General features: G+C 40.2%; 1 long non-coding RNA gene across 1 annotated transcript in view; it reads right to left on the bottom strand.

Annotated features, from left to right (window-relative positions):
* Nucleotides 1–26,938, bottom strand: part of LOC110131365 (uncharacterized) — a 47,643-nt gene extending 20,705 nt beyond the window's left edge. The window contains exons 1-2 of the long non-coding RNA XR_011483104.1: nt 26,896–26,938; nt 26,412–26,461 (exon numbers count right to left, since the gene is read on the bottom strand). This is a non-coding gene — a long non-coding RNA (uncharacterized lncRNA). The remainder of the gene's footprint in view (nt 1–26,411; nt 26,462–26,895) is intronic.
* Between the last annotated feature and the right edge of the window lie 295 nt (nt 26,939–27,233).

Genomic DNA, 27,233 nt, shown 5'->3' on the forward strand with positions numbered 1-27,233 from the left:
TGTGTGTGGGTGTGTATAATTGAAACAAAAAGAAAAAATATTTCCCCATCACATATTCTTCTTTTCCATTTTCTCCCAAAGTTTACATTCTACCTACTTTATTTTTCCTGATAATATTTCTCTCTGCCATAAATTATATATTTATTTGTTTATTTCCTGTTTTCCCTGCGAGCATACAGACTCTACCACGGCAGGACACTCATCCATCTGACTCACCTCTATGCCCCTCATACCTAGTATAGAACCTGGCATGTGACTGGAGCCAGAAATATTTGTTGAAGAAAAGAATAAACTGATAGTGGAAGATGGGTAACCATCTAAAAAGATCAGGGTGATTTAACTGGAATAAGGAGAAAAGAATGATGGGCAAGTACTGGCCACAATGTATCCCTATATAAAACTATCTGGTTAGCAGATCAACCCATTTTCTGAATTTCCAGTAACTAAGAGGAACCACATGTATTGTAATAATAACAGCACACATAAGAGACCAGCCTTTTCCTGGCTCATCCAAAATACTAGGTTTATTAAATATGTTCAAGGAAAACCCTGATGCTGGGAAAGATTGAAGGCAAAAGGAGAAGGGGGTGGCAGAGGATGAGACGCTTAGTTGGCATCACTGACTCAACGGACATGAGTTTGAGCAAATTCCGGGAGATAGTGAAGGACAGGGAAGCCTGGCATGCTGCAGTCCATGGGGTCCACGGAAGCTTGGCATGCTGCAGTCCATGGAGTCGCAGAGTTGGTCACGACTTAGCGACTGAACAACAACAAGAAGAAAAACCACTGAGATATGGGACTCGCATTCTGGGCTATTTAGACTTTTGGTTCAGAAGTTCAAAAGTAAACAAGAAGTTTGTGAAGGAGCTGCTGTGAGTGAGGTTGCAAGGTACCAGTGAAATACACCATCTCATATTTCATTTTAGCATCAGAACACGTTGACTGAATATTTCCACCTTCCTTTTTTACACAAGAAGAACTATAAGGGTGGGTATTTAAGAAAGTAAAGGTAAAGATTTCATCATCCTAAACTGGTCTGATTTGATTTCAGACATAAAAGCTGAACTACTTTGAATGCATGAACTAGATCATTCTCTTCCTATAAATACAGCAGAGCCGCCTAACCTATTTTCAGGTGACGTGACGTCTTTTTTTTTTTCCTTCCTAAAGCTTGTATTAAGAGTCTGATTTTAAGAGCAGGTGATCAACACTATGGCCTCATTTGCAATGATGAGAGGCTGAAATTTTTTTCCACCTGTATTCTTCACACTCTTTCAATCAATTGCCTTAAGATTTTAGAGATAGCTTCATTGATTCCCCAAATCTCCCCATCCACCCTTCTATCAATACTGAGTTCAAGGTTGCAGGAGGTACCATTTGTCTTATTGATGTAATTCTTCCTTCTATTTCCACTGACCTAGCTTGGATCAATTTTATTAATAATACAATTGGTATCTTTCCGCCCTTTCCCCCTCCCTCAATCCCCAAATACACTTCAACTTTAACCTTTCCATTAAAAGTATTCCCTCTTTCTCAGAACATTCTGAAAAACTGCACTGTCAAGAATAAACCCTCCCTCGGCTGTCTCTGAACTGAGAGTGTTCAACCTTCAATGAATGTTTGAAAAATTGCAAGCTTAGGGAGTCTGTGTTTCCAATGTTTGCATGTTCTTTTCGTCGCAAAAGGTTCAAAAGTCCAATCTCATTTTATTTATCTTTCTACTATGAGCGATCTTTCTTTTTGTATGTTTCAAATTTGCTTCTTTTATCATAAGCCTCTTGAAGGTGGATATTGTACTTTAGTCACCTCTAAGCCTCCCCTGTGGCTTAGCAAGGAGCTTGACACAAGGGAGGCATTCAACAAGTATTTGGAGAATGCATAAGTAAGTGGATTGTTAAGGTTTCCATAGGGACACTTATGTCATCCTCCTACAGATTTTCTAGAAGGTAGATTCAAAATGAGTGAACTGACTCCACCTGACCAAGCTTCTAAGAGCCTGGGTGTCCCTTATCTCTGTATCCCCAGGAGTGAACAAGCAGCTGGTGACACAGAAGAGTAAAGTGAAATGAAATATTGTCAAAAGAAAGAATAGCAGCAATACTTTAAATTTTTTGTTTACTAGAGTGAAAAGTTGCATACAAAGCTCCTTGAATTCCACAGAGATGCTAGACTTTTTCTGCTGGGAAGAGAAACTTGATGAAAGGTACTGCATGGGTTGAATGGTAACCCTGACTTCCCTAAAAGATGAGTCCAAGTTCAAAACCATAGAACCTGTGCATGTGGCCTTATTTGGAAGAAAGAGTCTCTGAAGATATAATTAAGGATCTTGAGATGAGACTATCCTGGATTCCCTGGTGGGCTTTAAATCCAATGACAGACGTCCTTAAAAGAGACAAAAGAGGAAAATACACAAAAAAGAAGAGAAGGCGATGTGACAATGGAACCCGAGACTGGAGTGATGTGGCCACGAAGAAAAGGATGCCAGCAGACACCAGGAGCTGTAAGAGGCAGAGTCTCCCTTAGAACCTCTGAAGGAAACGCAGCGCTCTGGTCTCCAGAACTGTGAGAGAATATGTTTCTGTTGTTTTAAGCCACCAAGGGTATGGCGATTTGTTGCAGCAGCCTCAGGACCCTGATCTAGATGCTTACATTGAATCCTTGTCCTGTGGAACCCTTTCAGCTTTCAGTATTTTCATTTTTTCACGAGGGGAAAGTTGAAGCACATAGAAGTGAAGTGATGGTGGTCTCATAGCTGGTCAGAAAGACAGCTGAGATTGAAAACAACGTGCATCTTGAAAAACAGTTCAACAGATTTTCAATGAGACCAGGCTTTTGCTCCCAGTCCAGATGAGGCTCTGGGGTTATAGACCCAAATAAGGTGTGAGATCTACCTTTGAGGAGCTTTCAGGAAGCATACTGCCTTATACCAAAGCCCACGTTCTTTCTTTTGTATGTGTTGCAAAAAGAAAATGAGAAGTTCGACTTACACATGTGCCAATTTTCCCTTCTATACTTGGCTTTCCAATCTAGATATCCTGTGTACCAGAAGACCGTGTAAACTGTCTGTCACAGATGCAGGGAGGGAAGGAGGAAGAAGAAAGAGAAAGCCAGTCTCCAAGAAAGTGGTAACAAAGGAGTATTTCTGTGATGAAGGACACTGGCTATCTGATACACAGCTGGAGGCTAGTTTTGCCCTCTGGAGTGACAAGAGGTTTGGAAAAAAAAAAAACACATCTTCCCCGGGAATTCCTTCAGACACTGAAAGCCAGCTATTATATCCTACCTACTTGTACTCTTTTTCAAGTACGTTTTTCATTTGTGTATTGCTTTAAGGTTTGAAAAACTCTTTCCTCACATATTAACATGCTTAACCCTTCCCATGATTGAATGAGGTAGGAATAAATTTTTAACTTAGTAGGAAAGGAAATAGTTTCATGGATGTTAAATGATTTTCCAGATTAGAGATAGAATTCACATCCAAGAATTCTGAATACACATTTCCTTACATCTGCATGAAAAAAATTAGGGACAGAGAGACTTTGTATCAGGGGAAGCTAGTCCTCTAAATGCATTCTCCCTGTCAAATTTTAGCTGGGCGTGTGGTCACTCAAATAAAAGCAACATTTCTTAGGCACCTCAGCTGCTAATTGTGGCATGTGACTAAGTTCCAGCAAAAAAGAAACATGCAGAAAGTTATTTCCAATTTTTAGAATAAAATCATACACAGAAAAACTATGTTCTTTTCTCTCTGTCCTCCTGATTCTTAGCTGGAATGTTGATGTGTTGGCAAGATGTTGGCAGTATGGACTATGAGGTGGAGCTGTTTTGAAATGGTGGATTAGATGCTAGAAAGGAACTAAGATCCAGTGATCATGGTAATGTCTTGTCCACCATCGATTATTTATATTTACCCACATTTTCTGGGGGGCTTCCCAGATAGCTCAGTTGGTAAAGAATCTGCCTGCAGTGTAGGAGACCCGGTTTGGTCCCTGGGTTATGCAGATGACACCACCCTTATGGCAGAAAATGAAGAAGAACTAAAGAGCCTCTTGATGAAAGTAAAGAGGAGAGTGAAAAAGTTGGCCTAAATCTCAACATTCAGAAAACTAAGATCATGGCATCCGGTCCCATCACTTCATGGCAAATAGATTGGGAAACAATGGATACAGTGACAGACTTTATTTTGGAGGGCTCCAAAATCAAAGCAGATGGTAACTGCAGCCATGAAATTAAAAAACACTTGCTTCTTGGAAGAAAAAATATGACTAACCTAGACAGCATATTAAAAAGCAGAGACATTACTCTGCCAACAAAAGTCAGTCTACTCAAGGCTATGGTTTTTCCAGTAGTCATGTATGGATGTGAAAGTTTGACTACAAAGAAAGCTGAGCACTGAAGAATTGATGCTTTTGAACTGTGGGGTTGAAGAAGACTCTTGAGAGTCCCTTGGACTGCAAGGAGATTGAACTAGTCAGTCCTAAAGGAAATCAGTCCTGAATTTTCATTGGAAGTACTGATGCTGAAGCTGAAACTCTAATACTTTGGCCACCTGATGTGAAGAACTGACTCATGGGAAAAGACTCTGATGCTGGGAAAGATTGAGGGCGGGAGAAGAAGGGGATGACAGAGGATGAGATGGTTGGATGGCATCATCAACTGGATAGACATCAGTTGAGCAGGCTCCGGGAGTTGGTGATGGATGGGGAGGCCTGGCACGTGGCAGTCCATGGGGTCGCAAAGAGCAGGACATGACTGAGTGACTGAACTGAACATTTACTGGGAAAGAATTAATTTCAATACAGTTTGTTTAATTTATTATTTCTTTGATGTTTCTGTTATTTTCTCTGAAATCTAATTTTAACTGATATGGTTTCTAAATCTGCAAGGAGACCTACTGTTTCAAAATCTCTTGGGTTTAAGGTTCAGGTGACTTGCCAGTGTTAAATTTCTTAAAATTGCTTTTGTTGTCTGTAAAAACTGTAAAAATGGAAGGACATTAAAAAATCAGAATTGCACTAAACTGTGGAATACTTATGAGGAGCTTGGATTTTGTTAAGAAAGAATTATTGTCATGGATATCAAATCACTCTATTTCTCTTAGGCCTTGCTACAGGTTGAACTATTGCCCATTAGAGAGATTGGTTAAATAATTGGGTTTGGTGTAGTCAGCTTATTTCATCCTTTTTTGGCATCAGTTTTATTGTGATATAATATACTACCATTCAATTCACCCATTTGAAGTATACAATTCAGTGGTTTTTATATTCACAGAGCTGTTGGCAACCACTGCTATAGTCAATATGGCACATTTTCATTATCCCCCCAAAAGAAACCCTATGCCCTTGAGTAGTCACTTCCCATTGCACCCTAACCCTCCAGTATTAAGCAATCAGTAATCTACATTCTATCTCTAGGGGTTTGCCTATTCTAGACATTTTTACATAAATGGCATCATGTCATGTGAACTTTTTGCTTGGTTTCTTCCATTTAGCACAATGTTTCAAAGGTTCAACTGTGTTGTAGCATGCATCAGTACTTTCTTTTATTGCCATAATAGTATTCTGCTGGAGGGATATACCACATTTTATTTATCCAGTCATCAACTGGTAGACATTTAGATTGACCCCAGTTTGGGGCTTTGATGAACAAGGCTGCTATGAACACTCCTGTCTTATCTCAACTTTGAAGAGTTCTGACCATTACAAAGTTTTTATTCATAGTAAACCACATTTTAGGACTAAGTTACCATTGGTCTTGATTTACTTTCTTGATAATTATTTTAGAAGACAAAATATGTTCCCATTAGTCAACTGCAGTCTATCATAGCATCAAGGGAAAAAGCAACTTGTTTCTAGGGTCAGAGTTTAACAACAGCAAAGATATTAATAACAATAACAGTACTACTAATTGTTGAGATTCTCTTATGTGTTTATCACTTCCCACTAATGCTGTTGATGCACCTTAATTTGGTGAATAATTCCCCTATTGCTCCCATTTTGTAACATGAAGGTTAATACTTCAAAAACAATTTTCATGCAGAAAAGTTTTTTTTCTTTCCCCCAAGAGTATCTTCTCAGGATAAGTTCCCAGGTGGCGCTCATGGTAAAGAATCAGCCTGCCAGTTCAGCAGACGCAAGAGACCTGGGTTTGATCCCTGGGTGAGGAACATCCCCCTGGAGAAGGGCATGGAAACCCACTCCAGTATTCTTGCCTGGAGAATCCCATGGACAGAGGAGCCTGGCGGGCTACAGTCCCCTGGGGTCACAAAGAGGCGGACACGACTGAGCACTTGTCAGCACTAACAGTAGAAGCCTCTTCTGAGGATAAATTCACAATACTGCTGGTGAAAAGAATAAACCCTCCTAATGCTTAAATGCCATATTGATTTATAAAAGCATTTAGAAATACTAATTTCAGCACACTTCACCATCCCTGGGTTCTAACCTTTAAAACTTTTACAAATTTAATCAGTGAAAAACACAAACTTCTCAATAATGACTTAATTTGCATATCTTTGATTACTTCTTTATTGTTTTGTTGAGAACTGGGGCTGGGTTACCCCATGGAGTCTTTGTGAAAAATTGGATTTAAACGAACACAAACTTTAACCCAATATCCTTATGAGCAACTGACCAAAGGAGTGATAACATATTTGAATTAAAGGTGATTTCCTGGAACAAGAGGGAACCTCAGGAGAATTTCCCAGAAATGCCTGCAAAATTCAATTCCATTGAATGTGTTATCTTCATTAATGATTTGGGAGAAAAGAGTAAACAGCACTGAAATTAACTTCACAGATGGCTCTAAATTGAGAGGATTGTAAATAGCAATGAATAATGAGAAATTACACAGGGATCAGAAAGGTGAGAACCAGCAATACATAAACACCAATCCATCCTGGGAAACAAGAGTGCCAGGGCAGGAAAGCAGAGGCTTATGACCAATACAACAGTGGGGAGAAAAAGAGAAGTGCAACATACCCACACCCATGGGCACCCACCCTGCATAGAGCAAGTGCCAGAGCCCCACCTGCAAGCTACTCTTGCATCCATAACCACTCACATACAATGTTCCCTTTACCTGAATATCTTATTCTCCAGTATTTACCCAATGGAACACATTCCTCTGGGACTTTGTTCAGAAGGCAGTTCCCTCCTCAAGCTGACCTCCAGCTCTTGCCCTAGTCTTCGTCCACACTTCAGGAGTATCCCCTGCCTACAGCTAATTTAGCACTTAAAAAAAAAAATTGGGCCACACCACACGGCATTTGGGATTGAACTCACGCCTCCTGTGTTGGAAGGCAGAGTTTTAACCACTGGATCGCCAGGGAAGTCCCTATTTTAGCACTTTTAAAGCTACATTTTGGAATCATGGAAAGATGGCTACAGTGGTCCAGTGGTTTTGGGATCCCTTCTCATGAGACCATATGGAGCAATTAGGATAGCAAAACTAAAATCCCACAGACAATGAATATTTCCAACACAACCAGGAAATGAGATATTCTCAAAAGCAGCATAACAAGACCCAGTGAAGACAATCCGTGGCTGTCTGTGCTTCACAGTATCAGCATTTGCATGTCAGGTAGGAGAGGGAAGTAGTCAGGAATCTGGCAGCCTAAGGCCAGAAGAGCTTCTAAAAGAGCCTCCTCATATGTTCATTAGGAAGTGCAGTGAGTCGACTTAAGAAAGACGTGACACAGGGTGAAGCTTCCTCTGTCATTTGTGAGTGAATGCCAAGGGTTCTCACAAAGCTGAAGCAGTCCATGCCCTATTAACAGTCACAACTAACTGGTCGACCTACCGTACCCTTTCAAAACCAAGCTTCACACTGAGGAAAACCTCTGGAAAGAGAGCTGATATTGAGCAGGATAGAGACAATAGAAGCAAAGGTCAAAGAAATCTAGATAAAAGTGGAAGGAGGAAAAGCAATCATGAGCTCTCAGCATTCATAAGGCCTTGACTTCTTAAAACTGCAAAAACAGCAGAAAAGAGAACTCCAGAGTTCTAAACGTAGAAAATCTATCCTGACTCATCCCTCTCTCCAAAGACTACAGGAAAAGAAATTTCATGTAAAACTGAGCATGAGAAAACGACTACGCTTAAATACCACACAAAGTGATTATGAAAACAGCAAGGTAAGAGCGGGAGAAGGGGACAACAGAAGATGAGATGGTTGGATGGCATCACCGACTCGATGGACACGAGTTTGAGTAAGCTCTGGGAGTTGGTGATGGACAGGGAAGCCTAGAGTGCTGCAGTCCATGGGGTCGCAAAGAGTCAGACACGAATGAGCTGCTGAACTGAACTGAAGAGCAGAATAATGTTCTTACATATGATAAAAGAATGACCCCTCCAAACTGTATAGACAAGAGGCTGTCATACAGAAGTTAGTCAAAAAGAGAAACACAAATGTCACATATTAATGCATACATGCAGAATCTAGAAAAACAGTACAGATGAACCTATCTATTTGCCAAGCAGAGATACAGACACAGACATAGAGAACAAATGTCTGGACACGGGGTGGCGGGTGGGGGTGGGATGGATTGGCAGATTGGGATTCACATGTATACACTACTGTGTATAAAACACCAGCTTCCCTGGTGGCACTAGAGGTAAGGAACTCGCGTGCCAGCGCAGGAGGAAAAAGAGGCATGGGTTCGATCCCTGGGTCAGGAAGATCCCCTGGTGAAGGAAATGGCAACCCACTCCAGTATCAGTATTTTTGCCTGGAGAAGCCCATGGATAGACGAAGCTGGCGGGCTAGAGTCCATGGGGTCGCAGAGAGTTCAACACAGCCAAAGCGACTTAGCACATGTATAAAGTAGATAACTAATAAGAACCTATTGTATAGCACAGAGAACTCTACTCAGTACTCTGCGGTGACAAAGGGAAGACACATGTTTACAGCTGATTCACTTTTCTGTACAGCAAAAACTAGCACAAATTGTAAAGCAACTAAACTCCAATAACAAAATAAGAAATTCAAAAATAAATAAAATTTTAAAAAGCAGTGACTCTTGAAGTTTTCTTGTTTTCTAGGGGCAGAAAAATGTATTGCATTATGAATGATAAGCCCTGAGCCTGTTCTGTTAATTAAAGTCATGAGAAAAAAAATATATTACTTCATAGTGGGGAATGAGAGGAGGAAGAAGAATCTGTTTATTAATTGCAATTGCTTATAGCAGAAAACCAACAGACCATAACTAAAAACAAGGAGATTGAGAGTGTTAGTATACAGATGAAAAAAAAAAAAGAAATATCTATACACTGCTATGCAGTTAAGTCCCAAATTACATCTTTAAGAGAAAATAAGAAAATATATAAACATGCATTTGGTATGCTCCTATTTATTGAGAAAGATGATATATATACTTTATATATATGTATACATATATATATATATACATACATAGTTCAGTTCTTAAAAAAACAATAAAAGATAAACTATGAATATTTTAAATGGTTATCTATAAGTGAAGGATTAGGTTAGAGATAACTTCCCTGGTGGCTTAGTGGTAAATACCCTGCCTGGCAATGAAGGAGAGGTGAGTTCAATCCCCGGGTTGGGAAGATCCCTTGGAGAAGGAAATGGTAACCAAGTCCAGTATTCTTACCTGGGAAATCCCACAGATAGAGAATCCTGGTGGGGCTAGAGTCCAGGGGCCACAAAAGAGTCAGACATGGCTTAGAGACTAAGCAACAACTACATAAGGGAAAGAAGGAACAGAGTGAAAGGTACAGAGATCTAAGGTAGGCTTATTTGAACATATTTTGTCTTACAAGTTTGATTTAGAATTATAAATTAGTTTATGTAATTGTAAACTAAAATAAAAGTACTAAAAATTAAAAATGAATCAAGTTAACAACAAAAACAAAATCCCTAAAAATGCATCTGATTTGTGGCAGAGCCACACAGACAGGAATTATTCCAAATAAATTTAAAGGACAGTAATTTTACCTGTACATCCCTAGTGGAATATAGACCAAGGATTTTTTTTTTTAAGATGCAATAGAAAAATAAACTGTTTTCCATAATTATAGCACAAGAGATGGTGTTGGTATTATTCTTCCACTGTGTGTGCAATAATAAAGCAACTTTCTGTAATACTCTAATTCTATTATTCCCAATTTTCATGAGATCAAGCATCTCCCGAGAAAGAAGATAAATATGTAATACAGAAAAGATTAAGGAAAAACCCTATAATCCTGGCATTGAATTGGAAATATCAGTATAAATTCATGATATAGATTCTCTTAGAAAATATTGCTTAGCTTTGTCAACTGAAGAGACTTAAAACACTGGAAACCTGATAGCAATGAACATTCCCAAAGCACAGACAGCAATCTTGAAATTTCATTTCCTAGTAGAAGAAATCAGGTTCCTGGCAGAAAAGACTGATTCTCTACCTGAAGCAGGAAATGCACAAGGTGAACCTAAAACAATATTAATATAAATTAATATATTAATATTAGTATTGTCACACTGGAGTCCTACAAAACTCTCCAAGATGACCACTAGCGTAATGTTAGAATCAGGAACCAAATCAAAGAGACTTTCACTGGCCAAAAATAGGACATTTTGAGCATCAGGGGGAAATAACTTCAGGTGGTTAAAACACAACAAATTTCTTTGCACTCATGAGAACATAATGATGCTTTAAAAATGTAAAGTAATTGGTCACTATTGAAAGATAATAGAGAACTAGGTTTACTATTTTTAAAACCTTGACTTCCTTACTCTAGGCAACAAGAGCATAGAGGGGAGAAGTTTTTTATTCCTAAATCAATAATTCTATACCGAATCAATAATCCAATGAATCAAAAAGAAGCAATAAAATTAGAATGTTGCCATTTTGTAACCTCTACTTAATAAACAAATGCAGGTATTGACAACTGTCACCAACATCACAAAGAGAGACTTCATGTGCCGCCTGGTGGAAGAGTCTTGTCAAAGAAAAAATAATCAACCTGAATACTTTAGATCCAATTGCCAGTTTATAAGAAATAGAGGATAGAGAAAATGTTTTAAATGTAACATGTGGATGCAATCACTCAAAGTCAGAATTAGGGAAGCTATAAAGACAAAAGACATAGTTGCAAAGGGGAAAAAAAGAGATGGAGTGAATATTAGATTTAGGGTCTTAAAATACATGTCAAACAAGGTATGGACTTATTCAAACAAAGTTATTAAAAAGTGACACATAAGAAATGGAAATTTGACCACCACCTTAATGTAGTGTTGAAGAACTGAAGTATTATTGGTACTGAAGAATTATTGTTAACTTTTCAAAGTATAATAATGATATTCTGTGTTGTTTTTAGGTTCCTTAATTTGTAAAGATATATAACTAGTAATTCTGGAAGCAATTATATAATGTCTGAGATTTGCTTCAATGTAATATTTTGGAGAAAACACACATATGAGTACAAATACACAGGGCGAAATCTGAATAAGATCAGCAGGTTGTAGCCCTGTTAATATCCTAGCTGTGCTATTGTATGGCAGTTTTTGCTTTGTTTGTTTGTTTGAACTTTCTGTACAGCATGTGGCATCTTAGTTCCCTGACCAGGGATCAAACTTGCACCCCTTGCGTTAGAAATAGAGTCTTAACCACTGGACTGCCAGGGAATTTGCTGTACTACAGTTTTTGCAAGATTTTACTTTTTGGGGGGAAAACTGGGTGAAAAGTATACAGATTTGTGTCATTTTTTACAACTTCATGTGATCTACAATGATCTCAATAAAAATTCAAATTAAAAAATAATAATTTTGAGGATATTGGTGGACGCATAGACAAAATAAGAATGACAATGTTGGTGATTAATTTATAATTGTTGAAGCTGAATTTTAAGTTCAAGGGAGTTCATTATACTATTTTATTCAAATTTGTATATGTTTGTAATTTTCTATGATATAGTTTTTAGTAAATTTATTTTTCATATCTCTCCATCTGTGAAACTTTTGAAGACAGTATTTGTGTCTCATATATTCCCTAGTTGTTTGCATAGGACTTGGTTGAAAATATGTTGGTTGGATAAGCTCATGGTTCAATAAACTAATAGAAAAATGGAATGATGAATGAAAGCATATATAAATAGAAAAATACATCATACTGGTGAAAGTTTTGATCCAGATCAGATGCCAAAGTCCAATTGTTATCAACTGTGCCAAAATAAAGACTTGGAATAATAGAGCTATAGTAGACTATGAATGTGTGTCTTCTCAGCAGTGTCTGACTCTTTGCAACCCCATGGACTGTAGCCCGTCAGGTTCCTCTGTCCATGGAATTTTCCAGGCAAGAATACTGGAGTGGGTTGCCGTTTTCTGCTCCAGGGGATCTCCCTGACGTAGGGATCAAGGCCACATCTCTTGTGTCTCCTGAATTAGCAGGTAGATTTTTTAACACTGTGCTACCTGGGAAGCCCAGTGGACTATGAAACTACTAGCCAACATTTGATTCCCCACCTTGGCGGTGGATAATTTTTTTTTTTTTTTTTTGGTGGTAGATAATTTTATTGAAACTTGGTTTGCCATATGACTTGCTTAGCCAATTAAATATGATGAGAAGTCATTTGTGTCACTTCTAGGAAAATCATTAAGCAATAAATCACCAGGATAAAAAAGAGAGAGAGAGAAAGAGAATTCACCACATTCTCTCTCTTTCTCTGGGACAGGAAGACAAATATTAATTATTCCAGAAAGCGTTTGCTGCATTTCAATGTATGGATCCTGAGTAATGTGGAACAGAGATGAAGACAGCCAGTGATGAGTATGTAAACTATGCAAGAAAGAAACCTCTATGTTGAACAGCACCAAGATTTTAGAGTCGTTTTTTACTGTATGATAAGAATAGCATCACCTGATAGAGAGTTACTGGGGTTTTGCTTTGTTTTATTTTAGCGAGAGCAAGAATAGTGAAAGCCAAGCTTGCAATGGCCCAGAAGAGTTGATGAAAATATAAACTAATAGCAGTGAAAAGTGATGGAGCTGAGAGATGTCATAGAAGTAGCATCCACAGGACCAGAAAAATGAATAGAGGGCATCAGGGAGAGAAAGATTCGAGAAGTTGCCCAGGGATGTCTGGGTACATGGTGCTACTTTTACTGAGAAAGCACTGGGAGACGAAAAGAAGGCTGTTATGGAAGGGGAAGATGATGACTTTGGTCAAGCAAGACTAAAAATATATGCTATTTGTGTTAAAAGTTCTGCTCGCCACCCAGCAGACCAATAAAAGATGCTGGGATAGGGAATAATGACTTTACTTGGAAAGCTGAAAGTCCAAGAAGATGGCAGACTAATGTCCTAGGAAATCATCTTACCCAAGTCAGAATTCAGGCTTCTTTAATACTAAAAGAGGAGGGAGCATGACTGACTGGCTTTTGCAAACTTCTTGGGGTTGGAATCCATTGTTCTTGCAGCTGCCCACAGAGGCCAGGTCATGATGTTCCTGTAAACTGGATGTTCCTGTCCATCAGGACAAATGTTATTCTCTGTTCAGCAACTTTCTATTTCCTTATGAATAGGAAAGTGTTAAAGCTTTCAAAGTCACAACCTTGACAATGGACGATCTTGTATATTTCCAGCTACAGGTAAAATTCTTAACTGGAAGAAAAAACAGTAGAATACGAAGATTAAAGAAACAAATCTAATATGGAGTCAGATTTGTTTTTCCCTGTTACATTTGTATGGTCTAGCTGCTCAGTAAGCAAAGCAGAACCTCAGCACAGACTGCAGGTATCAGAAGGGTGGTGATGTGAGAGGAGGCTCCTCCCAGGGTCGTGTATGTGTCCCTGAACTCCCAGCCAGGCTAAGCCTGCAAAATCCCTGACAGATGGGGGTGTTCCTGCTTCTCCCCCTTTGCCAAAGAAGGCAAATTCCCTGACTTCTCCAGGACCCCAGCAGTGTTTGACAAGGCCAGTCGTCAGCAAATTTTCTTCTTAGTAGGCAGGCAGCATCCGCCCCTGGGGTGGGCAGACCACAGAGCATTAATCAATAATCACTTTTATCAGAGCTTTCAAGATTTGGCATTGGAGGCAGTGTTCCTGGATTCCTAGAGTCTGTCTGAGCTTCAACCTTGAAAAGGCCTCTTTCCAGAAGTCTCTTTCCTTGCCAAAAATAAAACAAGCTATGAGAAATCTAAGCCATATATCTTTATTTGGGAGCTTCATGTGGTAGCAATCTCTTACTGGCAGTGGTGATAATAAAATAAGAATTATAAAATTATCATTTATTTAGCACTTCATTATATTCCAGATATTGTGCAAAGGGCTATTGAGCCTGGCAGGAATGGGGGAACCTGGGTCTTTGTAGTCTCAGCTGGCCTTTTCCAAACAGAGAATCCAACCTCAGTGAAGCAAGATGCTACCCACTCAACCCCATAAAAGATCAGGAGCTTCCTTCTGCCTATCCCCACTACTGACCCCAATCACCCTACCAGAGAAGCAGGTGGATCTAGCCTGAAATGCCAAAGCTGTTCCACTTACCAACTGGATCACCTTGAGTGACATAATTTATCCAATTCCCCAGTTCCCCAACAAAATGAGGACAATGGGCAAGACCTACCTAACCAAGAGCTAGTCAGGCTCAAATGGACTTATGTATGTGAAAGAACTAACGACCAGGCTTGGTAACCATCCAGCCAAAACACAGACATAGCATCTTCCATCACCACTACTGGGAGACTCAGGACTTTTCTCTTTGAGTCATGACTTAGAGGCAGGGGCTGGAAACCAGATATACCAGGGCACACATCTCTGGGTCATCACAAGCTCTCCAAACTCTGCTCATCTGTAAAATGGGAACAACAGCAGGGGCTCCTTCCCAGGACGCTTCTCAGGCCCCAGTGAGATCTTACACGTAAAGCTCTCAGGATGGAGGCTGGCCTGTCATCATGTTCACCAACCAGGTTGTTAGAACGTTTGGTTTGGTTTAGTTTTCAAACGTCTCTTCTCCCATCTCCTTGTCATGTGCTAGCATGTGCAGCGCCCACTTGCACTCACTTGAGAGGACCGTGTTTTAATCACCTCTTAGGCTGGCCTGTGGACGGGCAAACTCGGAGCCTCAGTCACGTTCTAATGGTTCACAGGGAACACGAAGCAGCCCTGGACTGTACTTTGAAAACATCCTGTTACTGGCTTCTGGGGAATGCATAACTCCATCCAGATCTTTATTTTAGAGATGTCTCTGCTTAAAAGGGCAAAAAAATGTTCAAGGGAAGAGGATTATATTCTTGTTCTCAGACATTGTTCTGGAAAAGGAACACGAAGTGCTCCCAGTAGGTCGGCATCAATACAATTCTATATTTAATGGTGTGGTTTTGCTTTTGTGAATTCATTATTAGCTGGTCATTAAGAGTATAATCGCTGATTGGAATTGGTACAGAGGGAGGAATTTTCTTGCTGTCTGCTTCTGAATCTTAATTGTAAGGCAGATGGAGTGAGTTTGTGAACTGACCTGGGAACGGGTCTGAAGACATCTTTCTGGTGAAGATGAAAACAAACAAACCAGCCCACAGGCAGCCTGGCTCCCAGCTCAGTCTGAACGGTGGTAGGGAGGGAAAACCGGACAGACCCTTCTTGGGCTGAACTCTGGCACCAATGGCAAAGGAATTTGAAATCGACCAAAGGAATTTGAATTGACCACCAGAGAGACAAAAGCTAGAGGGATACTCAAATAGATCAATCAATGAACTTGTTCTAAACCCCTAGTAATAAGCACACCCACCTAGATGCTTATTACATACCAACCACATGCCCCTGGGAAAGTGTCTTATTCTCCCTGAGCCTATTTACCTGCCTGTAAAATGGGAATGATAATGTCTTCTCAAGATAATTTCTGTGAGATTTAGCGAACTTATGCTTGGTATATGGTAACTGTTCAGTATGAATGATAATATTATATTATATTATTATTATATATATTATGCTATAATATAATAATTGCAGGTTTTACTTGTTAAGTAGTTTACACAGGTTTACACAGGTTACACAGGTTAGTTCATATAATACACACAATACTATAAATAAACATTCTTTAAAAAAAAAAAAGAGGAAAACATAGGCAGAACACTCGATGACATACATCAAAGCAAGATCCTCTATGACCCACCTCCTAGAGTAACGGAAATAAAAACAAAAGTAAACAAGTGGAACCTGATTAAACTTAAAAGCTTTTGCACAGCAAAGGAAACTATAAGAAAGGTGAAAAGACAAACCTCAGAATGGGAGAAAATAATAGCAAATAAAACTACTGACAAAGGATTAACTTCCAAAATATACAAGCAGCTTGTACAACTCGATACCAGTAAAACAAACAACCCAATCCAAAAGTGGAAAAAAGACCTAAACAGACAATTCCCCAGAGAAGACATACAGATGGCTAACAAATACATGAAAAGATGTCAATATCGCTCATTATTAGAGAAATGCAAATCGAAAATAGAATGAGCTATCACCTCACACTTGTCAGAATGGCCATCATCAAGAAGTCTATAGACAGTAAATGCTGGAGAAGGTGTGGAGAAAAGGGAACCCTCTTGCACTGATGGTGGGAATGTAAATTGGTACAGCCTCTATGGAAGAGAGTACAGAAAGTCCTTAAAAAACTAGGAATAAAACCACCATATGACCCAGCAATCCCACTCCTAGGCATATACCTTGAGAAACCAAAACTGAAAAAGACACATGTATCCCACTATTCACTGCAGCGCTATTACAATAGCTAGAACATCGAAGCAACCTAGATGTCCATTGACAGATGAATGGATAAAGAAGTTGTGGTACATATACACAATGGAATATGACTCAGCCATAAAAGAAACACATTTGAGTCAGTTCCAAAGAGGTGGATGAACCCAGAGCCTATTATATAGAGCAAAGTAAGTCAGAAAGAGAAAGATGATACTGTATACTAACACATATATATGGAATCTAGAAAGATGGTACCAAAGAATTTATTTGCAGGGCAACAATAGAGAAACAGACACAGAGGACAGACCTATGGACATGGGCAGAGGGGAGGAGAGGGTGAGAGGTATGGAGACAGTAACATGGAAACTTACATCACCATGTGTAAAATAGACAGCCAGTGGGAAATTGCTGTATGTCTCAGGAGACTCAAACACGGGCTCTGTATCAACCTAGAGGGGTGGGGTAGGGAGGGAGATGGGAGAGAGGTTGAGAGAGAGGGGACATATGTATACCTATGACTGATCCATGTTTAGGTTTGACAGAAAACAATAAAATTCTGCAAAGCAGTGATCCTTCAATTAAAAAAATAAATAAATTTTGAAAAAAGAGCATTTGCAACTCAAAACAAACAAACAAAAAACCCAGAAAATTTAGACTTAAAGAAGGTAACTTACTTTCCTGGTCTCAAAGCCAGCAAGTATAGGGTAGAACAGGTTTTACATTCAGATGACAATCTGATTTCAAATCTTAGGTCTTAATTCCTATAATATCATGGTCAGCGGCAGAAGCAGGAACATCTGGATTCATCAATAAATAAACCACCATCCTAGCCCCCAAACAGCTTGCAGACTGATGGGGGAGTCAGACATGTAAACACATAAATGACTCAACAATGTGTTAAGCACTGGAATGGAGTCGCAGACAAACGCTGTGAATATATCAAGGAGAGACAAGCTTGTCTGTCTGGTCAAGTGAGAACAGAGGAACAGTATTGAAGCTGAGGAGCTCACCAGGCTGAGAAACGGGAGCCGAGGTCAAACCAAGGAAATGGGAAAACAGGTACAAGGTCATGAAATCACAGATGGGCATGCTTTGCCCGGGCTAGGATGGAAAGTCCTGTGTGCCTTTAGTGGATAGAGCGTGGATTGAGAGGGCAGAAAAAGCTCAGCATAGAGAGACTTACTGGGGCCAGAGTTATGAAAAGTCTTATGTATGGCAAGTTTTGGCATTTGTCCTGCAAAAACCAAGGAGTGAATGGCAGGGAAGTAGAACCATAAAGTTATCAAACTGTATTATTTTTTAATAAAACTCTCCTATGGAAGTTTGGGGTAGTGGAGGCAGAACTTGAAGTGGTAGAAAAGACTTGGAGAATCAAAGAACCAGTGAGTGACAGACAAACAGAACACAGTGTCAGCAAACTGTAACCTGCAAATAAGGCAGGGTGAATTCTCTGGTCCAGGAATGAAATATATGTTCTAAGATGGGGAATCATGACTGCAGAGAGGTCAGACACAGAGATGGAGAGGCTTTAAAATGAGAAATGAAGGAGGCAGAAAATGCCCAGAAAAGGCCTTTTGCTTGAAGAAGATAAGCATATACTCAGACATTCAATAAATTCATATTAAGTGCTTATTAGATTGTAGGCACTGGGGATACAAAGATGAACACCGTGCCGTAGTTCCTGACCCCCTGAGCACAGAGTCAATACATGAGAAGGACACAGAGGACAGGAGGCTTCAAGGGTCACACGGGAAAGACCTTAGAAAACGTGCTCAAGTATCTCCTCACCTTCCAGCTGAGCAAGCATGGATGAAGAACAACTTGACCTGGGGGTCATCACCCAGGGAGGCAATGCACTCCCAGAGCATCACAAGGACCTGGTGAAATAGGATTTGAAATAGGATGGCCAGCTGTAGAAAGGTATTCTTTTTCTCCTCAAAATAAGAAGGAGGTAGAGTGCACAGACCCAACACTGGTAATCTACATGACAATGCAGAGTGACTTTCTGTGGCAACATTAGGATAAGATAGAACAGCCTGGCCCCATTTTAGGAACATGAGATTTGGAGTTTGGCCAACCTAGATTCTCTCCTATTGAGTCTCTGAGTGATCTTGATTGGTAACTTCATCTTTCTCCTGTTTCTACAGCCTCTTCATCTGAAGAATGTGGACAATAACATCTTCCACCTAGGTTTGTGGAGAGGAATACATGGGACGTTATGGAATGCCTGTTGAAGGGCTGCAATGGAGCAGTTGAATGCTGGGAGCCTCTGAGGAAGACTCAGATGTTTATCTCTTCTCCTTGCCCACATTTTTAAGCAAGGGGAGAAATAAAATATAAGAATGTTCCGTAATAACCTAAACGGGGAAAGAATCTGAAAAAGAATGGATCCATGTATATGCAAAACTGAAGCATTTTGCTGTATATCTGAAACTCACATAATATTGTAAATCAACTATACTCCAATATAAAATAAAAATTAAAATTAAAAAACACAAGAGTAAAGACGGAGGTCCAATATTAACTTTTACTCATGTGCAACTCTTTGCAACCCTTTAGACTGTAGCCCACCAGGCTCCTCTGTCCATGGGATTTTCCAGGCAAGAATACTGGAGTGGGTTGCCATTTCCGCCTCCAGGGATCTTCTTGACCCAGGCATTATGCCCTCGTCTCCTGTATCTCCTGCATGGCGGGCGAATTCTTTACCTGCTGAGCCATCTGAGAAGCCCATTACTAATTATCTGCATAACAAACCACCTTAAAATTTAGTGACTGAAAAACAATCTTCATTTTGCCTTTAAAGCTGCCATTTGGACACAACTAAATGGGGACACCTTGTCTCTGCTCTAGGGAGCATCATGTGGGGCAACTCGAAGATCAAGGTCTAGAATCATGTGATGATTCAGTCACACAACTGGCAATTGATGCTGCCGTAACCTGGGACCAACGGCAGGGACACTAGTAAGAGTCTCCTCAATATACCAGTTGGGTTCTGTGAGCAAGCCGCCCCAGAGGACCAGACGGAAGTTGTATTGCCTTTTATGACTTAGCCTTGGCATTCACCTGGCATCACTTCTGCCGTTTTCATAGTCCCACCCAGAAGTAGGGGTGGGGACATGGTTTCCCGCCTCTCGATGGAGGAGCATCAACATCACATTTTAAGACGAACACATGCAAAACAGGATATGTATTGACACAGTCATCTTTGGAAAATACAATCTGTCCCATCCATAGGTGTAACCAGTCAGGCTAAGCTGTGGACGAGGGTTTAGTATACACAGAGATGTGGGAAAAGTTTAGGAAAGGACCCGGACCTAATTATGGTGGAACCTGTTACCAATCTTAGCCTGAGGGATAAGGGAGAGGAGTGGTTGTCTGGCAGACTGCAGTAAAGTAAGCGGCCAACCAAAAACAGTCAGTGCAGAGAGACACAAGGAAATAAATACCCCACCCTCAGTCTCCTTCCTTTTGATCTCCCTCCAGACCCCTCATTCCAAGTCTTCAACCAGAGGGCAAGGTAGTCTGTTGATGCAGGAGGCAGTTCAAGATGCAGCAGAGAACAGAGAAAGCAGAATATGGATCTGGAGGGGCAAATAAAAGTCATACAATACAAAATCCATGTTGGGATATCTGGGTTTAGGTAGGATGGCTAAATGGTTTGACTGTCCTAAAGCCTCTCAATCTCCAACTAGGGCCAGCCCATCCATAGGAAGCTGGCATCTTCAGAGTAGATACATTTACCCTGGCCACTGCCTGCTACAGGTTGTGTAGAAAAGGAAGGAGGAAGGGACCATATCACTCCCCTTTGCTTCATTAACCCAAACAGAAATGCAGATGGGTCACCAACTAGGCAATTCACTCCCACCACTGCAGAGATGGGGGTTGTAAAGAGGATGGGGGAAGGGAAGTCCCAATCAAGAAACTGGGCAGGGGTCAGAGGGGGATTCCCTCCAACAGGGTTCAGTCCTCCTCTCCCTCTTGTTTACCAGCCACTTGCCTCCTGATGAAAAGGAAACCATGACACTAAGTTATATGAGTGGAGTGTAGAGATGGAGATTTTGTCTACATTAAGCCAGCAGCACAATCCATCAACTTCAGGCACATCAAACAGACCAACTGAAAACAAAAGGCTTTGCATTGGATTTCTGCATTTCCCATGTACGCAAATAATATGAGACAAGCAATGCCCGAGCATCTCAATCTTCCTTCTTCCAGATCCTAACGGAACCTGACACTCTGCCCAGCAACTTCTCAAATAAACAGCCAGGGATGGACAAGAAGCAAATGCTTTGTGCAAACACCAGTAATTCTCATTCTATCCTCTTACGTATTGACATGTTCTAACTGTAATCTTTTTTTTTTTTTTAAAGCTGGTCTCCTTTGGGAGAAGGTAAAGTGGTTCAGAAGGCAATTCCAAAGACAGAGAGAGCAGATGAGGAAGAAGGGTGACATGGGAGGTGGTAGCCTGGTGATCTCATCTGGGCACCCATCCCAGGCCTCCCAGGCATGACCAGTCACCTCTCCTTTCCACTCTCTCCACACACTGAATCATACATGGCGTCTCTCTCTTCACGTGGTCCACCCTCCTTAAGGCTACGTAGAGGCAGCTTCCTACAGGCAGAGGCTGCATTTTCTCCCCTGTACCTGGCTCATTAAACATGAGGTGTTTAATAGCATGAAGTAGGATTGGATGGGGCTCCCCAGCTGGCACTAGTGGTAAAGAACCTTGCCAATGCAGGAGATGTAAAGAGATACGGATTCGATCCCTGGGTCAGGAAGATCCCTTGAGGAGGGCATGGCAATCCACCCCAGTATTCTTGCCCAGAGAATCCCATGAACAGAGAAGCCTGTGGGGGCTACAGTACATAGGGTCACAAAGAGTCAGACACGACTGAAGCAACTTGGCACACATGCAGGGCAGGCCGCAGTGGACACTCCTGCTATGGAGATAACTCTAACATTCTTCATCTTCTCCACTTGTGATGTTCCATATATGATACATGGGAAACTGCAGTGCAAGCTGTCATGACTACAATGTACGACACTCTCTGAGTGCTGAGAGGGGCAGCAGTCAAGACCCAGAGGCTCCGTGGTCAGACTGGTACAGCCTATTTCAAATCAGAAATACAGCACAGTTGTTAAAAGCAAGATGGCCTTGGTTCAAATCCCATTTCAACATATTACTAACTGTGTGATTTTGCTCAAGTCACTTACCTCTCTCAGCCAATACAGAAAACTTCTTGGGGGACATCCCAGGCAGTCCAGTGGTTAGGACTTCATCTTCCAATATAGGGGCTATGGGTCCTATCCCTGGTCAGGGAGCTAAGAACCCACATGCTCGAGGCCATAAAATAAAATAGAAACAAGATTGTAATAAATTCAACAGAGATATTTTTAAATGGTCTACATCAAAAAAATAAGAAAGAAAGAAAGAAAAAACTCTTGGAACAGAACCCAGCATAGAACATGCACTATATTATTAGCTGCTATTGATAAACATTTTTATTTTCATTATAAATATTAATAACCGATATACAGCTACTGCCTCAATCTCCTGCAAATCTTAGAGGTACAATATTCCATCCTCTTGCCACCGCACTTCTGATGGACAGGTGCACATTGTCACACTTTTGTCTCCATAAAATTCAGTGAGGTAGATATCATTATTCCCCCATTCTGTAGATGGGGAAATTGACGTTCAACAGGAAAGCCTCTCCTGGTCACACAGCCAGGAAAGGGTAGAATCTGAATCCCAATAGAGCTCACCATACCGTCAAGCCCTGATCAGCCCTGTCTTAGCTGGAGGATCACTCTGGACTCCAGTCGCTGTGTGTGAGCTAAGCTTCCCTCTCCCACCTGCTGTCTCCTCCTGCTCCATCCCTTCCAGCCACTTTCATTTAGTAAGTGTAAAAACACTTCTACTAATTTATTTATTCGTAATTTTCTGAACACCCACATGTGCCAGTCACTAGCATGTGTGCACTGGGTTAAAAAATAAAAATGAGTAATCCACACTCCCTGAGCACAGAGTTTAGGGAACTCTGTGTTTTTAGTGCCAGGCAAACGTTCATTAAGTCATATCATGATGGAGATGGAAGAAGAGATGGATGACCACGGTAAATGGCTTAGGCTGAGGTCCTCCTAGAAAGCAGAGCCTGAGTCAAGGCCTTACATGCAGGTATTTTGTTTTGGAAAATGAGCCAGGGAACAGGAGTGGGAAACTGGATAGTGAATCATGGAAGAAGGGGAACCCATCTAAGGCACAATGCATAATATTGTGCATGTATAAGTTGCCCTGCACAGTGGACAACTAGGACATGGCTCGCTGAGACCTTCAGAGGAACCCCCTAGAATGCATCTCAGAATTGTCTACCAATATTTGTCTACTAGCTCAGTAAAATATATAAATGGAAAATAAAATCATATAAAACTCAGAAGAAAATCTCAGCAAAATAAACAAAACAAAAACAAATTGTGACCTTTGGCAAAAAGTTCTTAGACGTGAAAGCAAAAGCATGATCCACAAAATAACAAATTTATAAACTATACTTCATTAAAAAAAAACCTTCTACTTTGCAGAAAGAAATGTTAAGTGGATGAAAGGGAGAGCCAGATATTTAAAGAAAATATTTGCACATCCCCCAAATTTTGTATTCAGTATATATAAAGAAAGCAAAAATGAAACAATAAGAAAACAAGCTGATTTTTAAAACAGGCAAAAGATTTGAACAGATACTTCAAAGAAGATATTTGCACGGCAGATAAGAAAATGGAAAGATGTTCAACATCGTAAGTCATTAGGAAAATGAAATTAAAATCCCGATACATGTTAGAATGGCTACAATAAAAAATTTTTGAAAATCCAACATTATCAAGTCCTGGTAAGTTCAGAGAGCACTGGATCTTTTGTGATTTGCTGTTGAGAGTGTAAAATGATACAGGAAAAGATTTTGGCAAAATTTCTTACAAAATTGTAAACATACCCTTACTACATAGCCAAGAAATCACAATCCTCACGTGTACCCTAAAGGAATGAAGTGAAAGTGAAGTCGCTCAGTCGTGTCCGACTCTTTGCAGACCCCATGGACTGTAGCCTCCCAGGCTCCTCCACCCACGGGATTTTCCAGGCAAGAATACTGGAGTGGGTTGCCATTTCCTTCTCCCAAAGGAATGAAGAGATACGTTTACTCAAAAACCTGTATGTAAATGTTTATAGCAGCTCTATTCAAAATCACTCCAAAAAAACCCGTAAATAACCGATATGTCCTTTAGAAGGTGAGTAGATAAACAAACTATGGTGCATCCACACAATGGAAAACTACTCATCAGTATAAGAAACAAATTTCTGATCGTCACAGCAACTCGGCTGAATCTCAAAGGCACTGTGCTGAGTGAAGGAAGTCAAGTTTAAAAGATTATACAGTGTGTGTGTGTGAATCTTTCCAACCCAGGTATCGAACCCACATCTCTTGCACCTCCTGCATTGGCAGGTGGATTCTTTACAGTTGCACCACCTGGGAAGCCCACGCACAGTATACTGCATGATGTTTTAGAAAAGACCAAACAGTTGCCAAAGGCTAGAGATGGGGAATGGTGAGACTACAGAGGGACAGCACATGGGAGGTTTTCTAAACCTTGGGGCTGTCATGACTGTGAAGGTGGTCACAGAAACATACATGTAATAAAACTCCCAGAACTGTAACAACAAAATCAAATGAGTTTTATTGCAATAAACTAAGAGCAAACAACCCAAAATAAAACCCAGAAGGTAGGCTCTGGGATCATTTGATCTATTTGGTTCTTAGCTGCAACTCAGACTGGCTGTGTGACCTTCAGTGAGTCACTTAACCTCTCTTTGCCTCAGTGTTGTAAAACAAAGATATTTTCTGCCTCACAAAATTTTGGGGAGGATTGAGAAAATCATACGCATCCAGAATGTGGCGTATAAAATAAACGTCATCATAAAAAAATGTTTACTCTCATTATTAAGTTTAGTCCAGTTATTACATTGATTTTACTTTGTTATTCAAAGACTGATTTCTTCAGGGGGATTGTGCAGAAATTCTCACTTAATTCAGAATATCCTTATTTCTCACTGCAATTTTTTCATCTGTACCAGATTCAGAAGAAGTTTAAGAATTTTGTAATTTACCCTTATAAGACCCTGAGATCATCTTTCTGTATTAAACTGCCTGCCAGGTTTCAAAGATTTTTCAAGTTTGCCAGTTTAAACTAGTTTTGGGGAGGAAGTCAGGACCAAAAATTGGAGTCCAGAAATGGAGTGGTGTCATCTGCTTAACACTGCATGGCTCAAATTCTTCCTAGCTTGTCTTGAATACCATCACTTTGATAGAGTGAATTGTGATTCTTGACACAGAACAACAAATGACTCCCACACTCTTCCTCAACCGTGGAAATTCCTGTTATTCTTTTCTTTCGTGTCCTGTGGTTCTTGAAATAATCTCTCTTTTATATTCCTTCCATCTCCCAGTCCCCAGCTTCCCACCAACTCTATAACATGCTAAAATAAGGAGATGATGGCCTTTGATATGCCATTTTCGTCTTCAAAGGACTAAGTGTCTCCGCTCTCCTTCTTGAATCATCATTAGCACATTTTTCACTGGAGATAATTGTTGTGACATGTCCTCAATTCCTTTCTAATGAAAGCAGAGCATAACCCAAGGCTTTTCAAAATTTGAACAAAAGGATTTCATCTCAGGCACACAAAACACAGTCATAGCCAGCTGTCAGTTCCATGCCTTAACAAATGTATATTGAACATCGTTTGTGCAACGCACGATAGGAACAAACACGACTAAGAACAACCCCATGAAGCCACAGGGATTCTCATATATTGCTGCCGAGAGTGTAAATGGGAATAACACTCGAGAAAACAGTTTGCCATTATTATTAATGCTGAAGATATACCCTGTGACCCAGCCATTTCACTCATGGGTCTCTATCTTAGAGAACCCACGCGCGTGTGCTCCAAGAGAAGTGTCTAAAAACGTTACACAGCATTGTTTCTTACAACACCCAAACCAGAAACAGCCCAAAGCCTCACCGACATTTGAATGGATAACATATTGCTGTCTGTTTATACAACGGTACACAGAAATGAAAATTAATTAACAACAGCTATGCACAGCGACATGGCTGAGTCTCACAAACACTGTCAAACGAAAGAAAGTCAGACATAAAAGAGTACATTTGATTTAAATAAAGTTCGAGAAAGGTATAATTAAGTCATACTGTGGTACAGATGGTAAATAAAAGATAAGTATAGAAATAGTTCCTTTAAAGTCAGTAGTTAACGGTTACTTCTAGCAAGGAGGGGAATGAGTCATCAGTGATATCAATAATGTTTTATTTCTTAACCTGAGTGGTTGTGTCAATTCATACTCATTTAACTATATATATGTGTATATATATGCATATATTGTTATATATATATTTTTATGCTCTTTTCCTATGTCAATTTACACTCATTCAGCTATATGGATATAACTATATATGTGCATATAGTTATATATATATATCTTATGCTCTTTTCTTATGTAAATTTGCTATGTAAATTTATACTCATTTAACTATATATATGTGTGTATAGAGAGTTATATATATATCCCTTATGCTCTTTTCTTATGCATATTATGTTTCATAATAAAAACTTTTTTAAAAAGGTAAAGTTAAAAGAGAAAAGTAAAGAAACAGACTTACCATCTTTCTCTCACTGGATGCAGAATGCATGGCACAGCTCTTTAAGACTGCTGAAAAATAAACAGCAGGGGACTTCACTGGTGGACCAGTGCAGGGGATGTGGGTTCCAACCCTAATCAGAGAATTAAGGTCCCTATGGCACCAAGCGCTGCCAAAAATTTTCAAAAATAAATAAATAGCATCAGGTAAACTAGGGGAGATGAGAATTTGAACCACCAAATGGGAGGAGGGGTTTGAGGGTTTTGTTTTCTTTTTACTAATTTTATTTTCTTTTTTTATTGTAATATAACTGTTTTACAATGTTGTATTCGTTTCTGCTATACAACAAAGTGAATCGGCAATCTGTATGTATGGACCCCTTCCTTCTTGAGCTTCCCTCCCACCCCACACCCATCCCGCCCCTCTAGGTCATTACAGAGGAAGGAGCTGTGCTCCAAGCTTCTAGCTGTGGCTCCAGACTCAGAAAGAGTTTGAAAACACTCACCTTTTCCTTCTCTCCATTCCCACTTATCCGGATCTCAAGCAATCCCATGATCCCAAGGGGTAGAGGATTCTATGGGAAGCCACAAGGGCCAAATTCTGAGCTAGGCGATCTGGCTCTGATCCGTGCAACTGTGATCCCAGGAAGGTGGGACAAGCATTGATTGACTTTTAAAAACACGCATTTTTATTTTAGAATAGTTTTAGATTTATAGAGAAGTTGGGAAGGAACACAGAGAATTCCCATTTACCCCACAGGCAGTTTCTTCTATAGTGAACATCTTACAGCCTCAGCTGGGCCCTGAATACACGCACAGGTTAAGTGGTTGGTGCAGAAATGTA

Source organism: Odocoileus virginianus, chromosome 23, assembly GCF_023699985.2.
Source record: "Odocoileus virginianus isolate 20LAN1187 ecotype Illinois chromosome 23, Ovbor_1.2, whole genome shotgun sequence".
Taxonomy (NCBI): domain Eukaryota; kingdom Metazoa; phylum Chordata; class Mammalia; order Artiodactyla; family Cervidae; genus Odocoileus; species Odocoileus virginianus.